At 43.7% G+C, this 12088-nt stretch overlaps 1 protein-coding gene across 1 annotated transcript in view; it reads right to left on the reverse strand.

Annotated features, from left to right (window-relative positions):
• LOC120959380 (uncharacterized) overlaps positions 1-2407 on the reverse strand; it is a 61274-nt gene extending 58867 nt beyond the window's left edge. Inside the window, exon 1 of the mRNA XM_040382692.2 lies at positions 1951-2407. The gene's annotated coding sequence lies outside the window, so the exon portion shown is untranslated. The remainder of the gene's footprint in view (positions 1-1950) is intronic.
• Positions 2408-12088: the final 9681 nt, after the last annotated feature.

A 12088-nucleotide genomic window follows, 5' to 3' on the forward strand; every position in this document is an offset into this window, starting at 1 on the left:
AAAGTATAAACAATCGACTCATGGTTCGTATACGTTTATAAAACACATCCTTTAAGAGCTCTTGTTTTGGAATACCTCATATTTCTATCTTTTAAGACTGTTTGGACGCATAAATCGCAACCAAATTGATGGAAGCATGGTCCCGCATCCGGTTCGAAGGACCAAATATTGTAGTACCCATAGTACAAGCTTTAACATTACAATTTTTTCAACCAATTATCTGCGTGCTCTTTAAAAAGCGTCAACAGTAGTCTCATGGTACAGCTTTCAACTTAATTGCTTCAAATTGCATATTTGTAAGCCTTTAAACACACTCCATTAAGCAGCGGTTTGACATTCCTGCATCGAATTACCTTCACAATCCACATGATGCACCCAAGAGCAGTGCACTGGATTGCGTTCAACCCCACTCTTCCAACAACGGCAAAAACGATTAACATATTTTCCACCACCCGAGATCGACCGATCAATTCCAGTCCTTTCCCCGCCACAGGAAGGGTGGGTCGAAGAGGCCCCTTCTTTTGGGAGAAAAATGCAGAAGTCACACAAACTGCCGCTTCCTGAGTTTGTGCACCGAAAGCGACCTTTCACTTTTTGGCCAATATGTGGCGGCTGTGTGTATGTGTGTGTGTGTGGTTCTCTTGTTATGTGTTTTGTATTATTTTTCTGTTTACGAAGCAATTTTCCTTCTTTTTTGTCAAAAAAAAAAAAGTTGCAGACAAGCAGAAAATGCTGCGAAGACATTCCTTCTTCAGACCGTTTAAGAGAAGCAAGAATTTTGTGCTTGCCGAAGCACATTATCAGCACGAATCAATCATGCAGCTTAACTGCAGCTTCGGCCGGTCGGGCGAGCTGGGAGGAAACGGAGTTTGTTTCTGCCAAAGAAAGGCAACAAAAAAGACGGTTAAAATAAAATAGCGGCTCGACTTGTAACGTGACACTCGATCCCAAACCACACAATCGCACACATACACACACACACGTGCAATCTGATGAGAACTGACCGTTGTTTGAGTGTTTTATTTTATTTGTTTTACTTCCTTTCTGTTGCTCTCTTGTTGCTGGTACGTTTGTTTTCGTTTGCAATTTCTGCTCGATCGCCCTCTGCTCGCGATCCTTGTTTTCACGATCGTACACTTATTGCGTTAACGTTTGCTTATACGTGTGAAGATACTTTGGCAACTTGGCCAGCGCCGTTTTCTGATTGTTAGAGGTTGTTTTGTGCTTCTTTTTTTTTCCTTCTCTTCTCAATCAACTCAACGATCGTAGCCTAAGAGGCGGCCGTTTGTTTACTTCCAAGCGGCCGCCAGCGAGACTTTACGCGAGACGTACAGGGCGCGCGCTATTTTTAAATCACCCAACCACCCCCGGGCGACAATGACTGATCGAGTGTGTGTGTGTGTGTGTGCGTGTGCATTGAACAATCTTTGTGCTCGCGAAGATGCATGACTGAATTAAGCCCGTCATCGGCGGCACCGATTCAAACGCAAAACCAATGTGGGTGTCGTTATATATATGTGTGTGTGAGTGTGTGTTGGCATACATTTATATGCAGGCTAGTAGACACGATGCACCGAACGTACCCCACAGGCAGTGGAAAAGGGGAATTAATAAATGGATAAATCGCCAGCAAAGCGCCACAGGAGTCGGGCCGAGCCAACTGCCGACGACGGTGCGACGGGCTGGATGATGATCACGCAAACCGAAACCGATTTGCGCCATGCATGCAGTCGTCGCATTGCGGTTCTTTCCAACAGCGACCGGGGAGGAAGCGGACAAACAAAAACAATGCCCGAAACCGGAGCACGGGAAAGGGGGGGGAGGGGGGGCCTTAGGGGCAAGCAACAACGCACACACACAACGTAAAAGGGTTTGAAAATTCAACCCAGCAACCCAGGGGTACCCGACAGCAGGGGGAACGGCGAGACTGCCCAAGGTTAAGGAACTTACCGGCGCTTTTCCCCCGGTGCAGCATAAAACTGGTTTTATGGTCGATTTTTCGCAGTGATCCACGGGCACAGACGGTCGTTTGGATTGGATTATTTTTATTTATTTTTTATTTTTTTTATTTTTGCACTGCTTCTTTCCCGCCTTTCTTCATGAAGGTATTTGCACGAGATTTTTTGAAGTGACTTTCACAGCCACAAACACAGAAACACACGAGCAGCGCACGCACAGACGAGGTAGAAATCGGACACACTCGGCACCACACTACACTCACTCACGGACCTTCACTGCAATCCTTTCTGCTGATTTGTCGTCCCCTGAGCGGTCGTTGGCCACAATTGCCGTACATCACCATAGTAACACACACACACACACACGCTCGGAGGCTAGGTTTCGGTTGGTGAACGCTTGTCGTAATAAATATTTTACTGATTTTTGTTTTTTGAACTCTAAGAAAAATAAAACAACACATTAAACGAATTAATTAAATTAAATTATTTGCTCTTTTAATTATTAAAATTCACTTTTGCACTTGTTTGCTCCTCTCTCTCTCTCTCTTTCTTTGTTAATTAAATGTCGCAGTTGTCACAGACTTTCCTCCGTGCACTGTGCAGCACACAGCCTGCTTGTTTGACAACGAACGATGCTAAAACAAAACGCAGCATTTCCGTGACCTTTTCTCTACACATCTCGGTGCATCTTGTCCGTGGTTTCCTTCCAAACCCCGTTCCATTCGCGCGCGCGGCCCACACACACACACAAACGATGCATTCGTTGCACTTACGCCTTCCGTACTGCCACTTCCGCACATCGAGCAAGGGTTGCTCGTGCAGCCCTGCCCTTACTCAACATGTTTCGTGTGTGGGGGAAATGGGAACCAACCAGAGCTCGTCTCGTTCGCTCTCCATGCTGAATTGCATCGCCGTCAAAACAAAACAGTGGGAAAATTCATGGCAAATTTGTTCCCCCCTTTCTTTTTGCTGGTTCACTTCCGTTACAGGGTTTTCCAGGAGTTCTCATAGCTGTGGGACACTTCTGACACTACTGACTCTTGCTTGCGTGAAATGAACTTAATGTAATGGGAGTTGGACTCTATTGCACCCTTGCTGGACAAATCCAACAGGAATTTTCAAGCAGCCTGTCCAAAAGAGTCCAATTACCATCATATAAAGTTCATTTCCAATAAGAAAGAGTCAAGGAAGTGTCCCACAACTATGAGAACCCCTGGAAAACCCTGTATATGTTCTTTTTGTTTTGCTATTGTTACCTTCCCCTTGTTCGGGGATTTGGAAAGCTTGTAAACAACCTCTTGCCGCAGTGCAGTTCAATTGGGCCTGCAAAAACACACACACAGCAAGACAGTGAAGCACTTTCAGTTTTTTGCAAACGACGCCGCGTTGTTTTTGTTGTATGGCTTCCTCTGACCCGACCGCGTCTGTGTTTGCCGAGAAAAAGGAGACAGCCTTTGCTGCCACGACCCGGTACACCGCTGCAGTTCGATCGGTGGAATGCACTCTGTATCGCACGGTGCACCAACTTTAAACCACTATAAACACACACATATACACACAAAAACACACACCCTTAGATTCACTGTTTTGATACGAGCGCATGTTTTCTTTCTCTTTTCCACGCCTCTCACGCGCAGCAGCAGCATCCACGCTCATGCACTCACGCGTGCACACGGTGCGCGCGCGCGCGCCCGGTAATGGTCGCGCCTTCACCTAAACAACAATAACAATCCCCCCCTCTCTCCAACTCTTTTCCCCTTCGCCTACTACGATCGAATTGCTTCAATCGGGCCTCCCCGCTAGACGGCTTCAATTTAATTTGTTTACACCATCCCATCTTGAGTGGCGCTGGCGCTGTGTTTGTTGCCGATTTTTGGGGTTTCGTATGTTTTCTAACCTTTCCCACCGGATTAGCAATTTGCAATAAACATCTTTGCCCTATTTTTTGCCGATCACATCCCTTCAAAGGCGAGTGTGTGTGCTAGCTTTTTGCAAAACAACACCGACAGCTGGCGCGAACCGGAGCGCCGCGAGAGCGAATCATGCCGCAAACACGTTGCGCGTAGAATAAAGAGCGTGAGAGCGAGTGAGCGAGAGCTCTCAGCCAGACGGCGTTAGCAGAAATTGCGCCGTTTGCGCTTGTGTTGTGTTGAGCGCCGGGGTCTAGAATCAAACACGGTGCCGCACTCGAAGTGATAAATTAAATTCGCGCCACACCACCACCACGACGACCGACTACTACCTTACCCCGTTGCCTGCGGCACGCGTCCGTTGCGACAAACCCACCACCACCACCATTGGGGATGGAGACGTGATAATGAGAAAACGGGACAAGCACTTGAGATTTCGGGGGTGAATGAAACTGGGACTGGACAGCATTGAAGATAAAGTTACAGTGGGGTTTTAGTCAGATTTGTGCAAAATGTTTAAAACATTTTAGAAGAAGAACTCCATCCTAATCTCATACACCACACACCAACATCAACCTGATTCAGCCCATCGCCCGGCGGACACAGCTGGCGCGTATTCTATGCCTGCAAGCAACGCACCAAAACTCTCACTCGTTCGCAGGCAGCTCGTTCTCACTCGTTGCCGCTAATTTTAAACTGCAATACAACAAAGTGTAATTCTGATCTATTTCGAATTCGATGACACTCGCAGAATAAATTTAAAATAATCCACACACTTTTCTTTTCACGTATAAACACGCACGGGCACACGCACGCACACACACCCGCAGTGTGTTTCAATGTTGCCGCCGCGAATCAACAGCAGCAGACGGACGACACGACGCACGTCCGACGCGGTTGAGGGTTGGATTTTTTTTGACGACGGGATGCGGTCGGAACGAATTCAAAGGAAATCTTGTACACTCACTCACGTAAACGCTCTCACATGTGAGAGCGCGTCAGCGAGAGAGTTGCTGATGTGAGAGCGTGTGCTTTTTGCCCAGCCGGCCTCGAACCACTCACGGGACGACGGCTTAATAAGAGAATGAGTGAACGTGTCTTTGAGGTTGCAATGTTAACGCTATTAGCTTTTTTTAACGTTATTGTTGCAAATATTTTTTTATTTATGAAATAAAATGTATGAAAAAATATTCAAAGCTTTGAAGTTTTTGATATTTGAATTTGCCGATTTCGATTAAATTATAGTTATTCAGTTCATTTAGTTTAGTTTTACGTTTCTTGTTAGTGTTGATGCTAGTACAGGTGTCCCCCGAGATACGACTGTATTTGGGACCGAAAAAATGTCCCAAAGCAAGGCGTAAGTCGAAAAAGTCGTATGTCGAATATCTATGAATATAAAGTTTATAACCGAAGTTGAACAGTTGGAATTTATGATATCGTGTATTTTATTTAAAATTATGTTCGATAATGTAATAATTATATTTTAAAAACCGTACACAATATAGATATTCAAGATAGGGTGGTTGTGGAATCTTTGGAAATGTATGTATAACGGTTATCAGCCCAGATACTCAAAAAAATACATAAATTTCTTGTTAATGACAACTTTTAACTGTCAAAATCAAAATCGTCGTATCTGCGAATCGTCGTAACTCGAGGGGGTCGTAACTCGGGGGACGCCTGTATTATCAAAAGCCATTATGATTGTAAGAACCACCATTCGCAGTTTGATTCTCAAATACCTGAAATGTTCTTTCATTCAGTTTATTCGGTTAAACGCAATGCACTAGTTATACATGATAAATTTTAGCCATCCTTGATAATCAATTTATGGATTTTTAAGATCATATTTGGATTTTTCAAACGAATATGTTTACAGTTTTTGTGTTATGTCTATGCTAAAAATATTTAAATGGTATGCATTATGCACAATTTCTCTATAAAACAGATAAAATGATTCATACTAAACTGTTCAAATTATCAGCTAGATGCTCGGAATCTGACAAATTGTTTTTTTTTGCGTCAAAGTACTTTTTCGAGCTCTACCGTAGGACTAACAAGTTTGTATATTTCTTCAATTGGGCTGTTCTCTCATCTGCAAAGTTTATTTACTCTTTAAAGCACACTCCCCTGTAGACAACGCGTTTTACACTCAGCCACGCACTCTGAATAGGTGCTCCTCACCTCAGTGAGTGACGCTTTCATACTGAGATCAATAATATGAGCAAAATAGTGAGCTTGGTGAGAGTTGGTTGACGGCGAGTGTGGGAGTAATTAATGTGAGTTTTTATTGTTATTACTTTGAAAGGCCAATTCTTTGCTAATATTATTCAATATCAAATTAATGATAAAACAGTAAGAGAAGTTAACGAATTGCTTTCAAGCAGCTAAACAAAACGGAAGGATGACTTTCCTAATTTTGCTAACCAATTGCGTACTATTTAAACGAACATGTCATTCGAGAACGGGTTGGACGCATAGAGGTCACATTATGGCAGCTAGAAAAGATAAAGAACATTAATTCATATTGACGCCTGCACTGCAATCTTAAAATAAACTATCCTCCATTTGTCACACATTTTTAAGAGCGACAGTAGAATACTGGTAACGTTACACTGATGATTTACAACAAGGACAACGTGAAGGTGAACAAAGTATTAAACCGCGTTCTCGAGTGTTACGCACAGGTCAAGAGCAGTGTGTGTGTGATGTACGATCGTCCTACTCCCACCAGCGATCGGCTACATCGATTTTTAAATATTTGCAAACACTTCTACTAGCTTCTACAAATAAACAAAAACAAAGCAAAGCGAACGGGTGAGGTCGCTAATTAAAAGTCCAACGATATGTGTGTGTGTCGGGCCGGGCGGTCATTAGCTTATCAGCTTGTATCGGCGGAACCATTTGCCGGGTGGATTGGCGGGTGTAAAAGCATATATCCCTGCGATTCGAGCTTCGATGGTATCAATTTGACAACAAATGAAAACAAACCCTCCTTAAACCGGTTTGCGGTTTCATCGATCTCTACTGCAGAGTGTTATAAGGTTGATGTAAATTATGTATCGGAGGTGCAAGGTTTCTAACAAATTTTAATCAAAATCACACGGCTTCTTCTCCATTTCAGGTCTACGAACCGAAGCGTGAGAGCTTCTTTCTCCCATAACTCTTACTTAAAACGCTATCGTGATGTAAATTTCGTTCGATAAAGCTTTTGTAATGCGGTTCTGTTTGTTACTCTATATTGTATATAAATCGTTTGGTAAGCCTTATTGACAAACAACCCTCCATTTATCAATAAACAATGAACATAAACAACACACACACACCTTAAAACCTGTGGAGTGCGGTACAAATTAGTGGTGGGAGCTCGGAATCGGACCTACCTGATTCCGATTCCGTGTTCGGAATCAATTCCGGAGCCGATTCCGATGCTGGAATCGATTCCGATTCCGGAGCCGATTCCGGAGCCGATTCCGGAGCCGAGTCAGGAGCCGATTCCGGAGCCGGTTCCGGAGCCGATTCCGGAGCCGATTCCGGAGTCGATTCCGGAGCCGATTCTGGAGCCGATTCCGGAGCCGATTCCGGAGCCGATTCCGGAGCCAATTCCGGACCCAATTCCGGAGAAGATTCTGGAGCCGATTCCGGAGCCGATACCGAAGTTGGCTCCGGAGCCGATTCCGGTGTTGACTCCGGAGCGAAATCAGTCCGGGAATCTCCATGAGAATGGATCTTTTACAAGTAAATTTGGATTTTTTCGGTTATCAATAAATAGTATGATTGGACCCAAACGCCTTTTTTTATGGCGATGCCGAAACTGACTCCGTTTGGTAGCCGATTCTAATTTATGAGCCACTTCCGATTCGAGAGCCGACTTCGATTTCGAAACCGATTCCGGAGTCGATTCCGGAGTCGATTCCGGAACCGACTTCGATTCCGGAACCGACTCCGATTCCGGAACCGATTCCGGAGTCGATTCCGGAACCGATTCCTATTCCGGAGCCGATTCCGAAGTTGATTCCGGAACCGATTCCTATTCCGGAGCCGATTCCGGAGTCGATTCCGGAACCGATTCCGGAATCATCTCTGGAGCCGATTCCGGAGTCGATTCCGATTCCGGAGCCGATTCCAGAATCGATTCCGGAAACTGATTCCGGACCTACTATCCGGAATCGATTCCAGAAAACTGCGGAGCTAGCCGGAATCGATTCCGACAAAAACTTCATTTTTCCCATCACTAGTACAAATGTTAGTGCACACACACACTCACAATACATTGTAAAACGCGCTTTTCTCGCATATTGTTTTTTTTAGTGCGATCACTTTTGCTAATTCCTCGCCACAGGAGAAGCCATGCCCGTCCGTCCGTCCGTTGGCATTCATAAATTAGCGACCACCACTGGGTGTGCATAATAATATTTTCGTTTTTTTTTTGTTTTTTTGCGTTTGCTGTTGCTGCTTTGTGGTATGCTTTTATGCAAATTCGGCTAGAATTAGGCAGGCGAGATTTGGTTTGCGCGACCTTCCCCTTCTGTGCGTGAGCGTGTGTGAGCGATGGTGAGGCAGGACAGGAAGAAGATCGCCGCTTTACGCAAAAACATGATGATGAAAGTTGTGAATGAAAATAATACAAAACGGGTTTTGGCTGAACCAGGGATGGTTGGATGGGGGACGGGTTTGTGCTCTTACCTTACGCTCATCCAATGTGAAATGGATTTATTGGCTTGTTTACTTCACTGCGTAGTTACATCATAATAATACGCAGTTTGAGCACAACGTAAGCACAGCAAAACAATTAAACCACTAAGCGAACAGTTAAGTGCGACCATTCGCTAACGGTGATCCATCTTCATTCAGGTGACGCTGAAAGGAAACTCTAGAATGAAACCTTTCGCACGTGCTCCCTACGATCGCGTTTAACGATCATGCTAAGTAGGCGTCGGAGCGGTCGTTAAAATTGCTGTCTAAAGCGTCAGCATACGTATAGATATCAGGGGAAAAGTAGAACACTCACCGCCCTATCATTTGATACCTCTGCTTAATCCGACCAGAAGGAAGGTGAAAACGAGTTTGAGTGCAGTTTTTTTTGTTTGGTTTTTATCGTTTCATCCTTCAAACGAAGGATCGGCGAAAGAACGGCACGTTTCGAAAGGCGTTACTCACCCCTCCAAAAACCCAACAAGGCAATCTCCAGGGCAGCATAATAAATTCGCATCACCGGTCGCACATTCCATGGTCTTCAACCGCCGTACGTACGCGTATCTCGATCAGCGTGTGGGCAAGACGGATAATTGATCGCGATTCGGTGTGTGTGGTTTGTTTGTTGCTTTCACTATGTTTTTTTTTTGTTCGGTCCGTAGTTGACAAAATCTGTGAAATGCAGTGAGGTAAAATAAAATAAAACAAATAAAACAGCAGTTGAACGATTTTGGGTTGGGTTTTAAACGATCAACTTTTACCAACTGATCTACACCGCTCTCGATTCTTGCATTTTGCTATCGTGAAGTGTGTGTGTGTGTGTGTGTGTGTGTGCGAGAGAGAAAGGGAGAAAAAACTGAGTCTGTACACCTCCCTGAAGGTGATAAAATTAAATGTCTCACTTGGATTTGTTTTATTGTGTCGCAGCAAAAAAGGTTTTATAGGACAAAAGGCTTTCGATAATACGGTTTTACTGGTTTTAGCGTTCAGTTATTATTGCAGGGAATTGGTTGGATTGTGCCATGTCCACAAAAAATTGTACAAAGCAGGAAAGCTTTCTTGCTCAAATAATTTGCGTAATTTTCTTGAATTTCGAGTATTCAATTCAATCTTATTTGGCACAACAACCGCTGTCGGCCAAGGCCTGCCTGTACCGCTAATGGGCTTGATTTTCAGTGGGATCTTATATCTGGATTATGCCTAGTCAGTCCCACGTTTAGGGACATTCGGTTTATTATTTAGGCTGAAGATTGGTATGATTAATGTGCTTAAGGATCCTGAACAGACACTCTAAAGATTTTTAGGAAGTTGTTATTACAAAATTAAATTGTTTTAGAAGTAAATGGTCGAAATTCCTTGCTAACAAGACATTCCAGTAAAGCTTTACAGTTTACTGTTATATCAAGGCGCTACAGTCACCTCACGACCTTCTGACCGAACGCAGGATAATGCGTCTCCTGTTTCCTGCCGCCGACCCGTATGGTAGACGCATTTACGCGTTACGTTCACGATAACACGTTCCTACAACGTCCCTTCTACCCGTATGGCACAATAGACACGGGCAACGATCTTAAAAGTACGGGTTTCGAGCCACAGCCACGCTAAGTTTGACGACCTCTGAACTAAGCAGTCTGGTGCTATACGCATCCGATAGTCGATTCACCCAGGTTCACCCCAACTTTATTGTTAACATTTTGCCTAAACTGAGCTCCATTATAAAGCTATATTTATTTATTTATTTATTTATTTATTTACTCATTTATTTACTTATTTGGAAATAATATATCTGCCTCAAGGGCTACATATATGTAACTTAATAACTAAATTTCACTACATTAAAACTAAAAAAACACAAGAAACGCGAGCTTATAATAGGCTTACGTCATACAATAGGCCCAATAGCAATATATCAGATTGGACACTTAGACACAACACAATAAAGGACTAAGGAGGACTGGGTAGGAAAGAGTTGAAAGACTGGATGAAGAGCTGGCGTAGGGATTGATGAGGAATGTGGAAGTCAAAGGAAGAGGAAACATTATTGAAAGTTAGGAAGCACTGTAGTAAGAGATCGCTTGCACCATACACGCGTTCGTCTGGCGGGAATGAGTAAAACATCTCGCTAACGAAGCCCGCACGAGAAAGCGTAAATCGGGATCTCTGATCGAAGCATAGGAGAATCTATATCGTTCCTTAATAGGCCACTTACGATTAGAGCTTGTGCAATGGAGGAATAAGGAGGATAAGGAGGAACAGGTGTATGTGTTCGGCCTAAAAATCGCCTGACAGCGATCTTAGTGAAATTACGCTGTACACGCTCCACTCTGAGAAAGGAGGCAGCGTTTGTTGGGCTCCAAACAACACTGGCATATTCTAGAATTGGACGTACTAGCGAACAATAAAGAGCTTTAAGACACAGAGGATCCCGGATGTCCTTAGCCATTGCACAGATCATGCCTAGAAGTTTATTAGTTCGGTAAACTATTGAGTCTATATGATCCCTATAAAGAAGTGTTGAGTCAAGGAGAACCCCATGGTCACGAATGACATTTACACGTTTTAAAACAACATAATTTAAGCTAAAATCAAATGCAATAGTTTTAGAAGAGCGGGAAAAAAGCAAAGGCGAGCACGAGAAGAGAAAAGAAACCGGGCAAACATTTTCAAATCGCCAGCGAATATCAAAAACCCTCAAGAGGGATGAAAACCCACAGAACACACATCGTTAACAAATAAAAGAAAGAGAAGAACACTGCCTTGAGGAACAACCGACGTACAGTGGAATTCATTAGATCAGTGATCGTTCCATTTTACTTTACAAATACGATTAGCAAGAAAAGAGTGCAACCATTCAAGGATGTTAGAAGAAAACCCTAATTTAGCAAACTTAGCTATGCGCAAAGCGTGTGGAATCTTATCAAACGCAGCTTTGAATTCGGTGCAAATTGCGCCAAATTGTATTGTACAGGAGACCGTCGACAAGCAATTCAGCAATTGTGATGTAACAGTTTTACGAGAGAAATTTAAGGAAAAAAAAACAATTTAGTCGCCGCAACTAACCATCGTGTTGGATGAATACTGTAGGAAAAAAAACTGAAAGGAAATAAAACAAAAATTTCTTCAATAAAAACAAGGAACTAAAAACCATTAAAAGCTCGAAATTCTATATTACAGGTATTCCCCGATATTCGCCATACTCGATGTTGTGTCCGCACAAAACAAAACATGAGACGGTGTGTACGGCACAAACAGAATATGTGATTTATTCTACTCTTTGGTATGGTAATAAATAAACACGTATATAAATAAAACGCATACACACACACGCAATGCGGGGAGAGGACGACTGGTCCTTCTCGCGCCGCGATCCTCACTGAGGACGTCACCGGATGACAGCCCTGCTGTCAACGGCGAGCCCTCAGGATGAGGCAGCGGTCTGTCCACAACATCTCCCCGTTTTAATTAGGCCGGTACGGCTTAAGCCGACGCAGCGGTTTTAATGTAATTAAAACCGGCGTGGCAAGC

The sequence above is a fragment of the Anopheles coluzzii genome, chromosome 3 (assembly GCF_943734685.1).
Source record: "Anopheles coluzzii chromosome 3, AcolN3, whole genome shotgun sequence".
Taxonomy (NCBI): Eukaryota; Metazoa; Arthropoda; class Insecta; order Diptera; family Culicidae; genus Anopheles; species Anopheles coluzzii.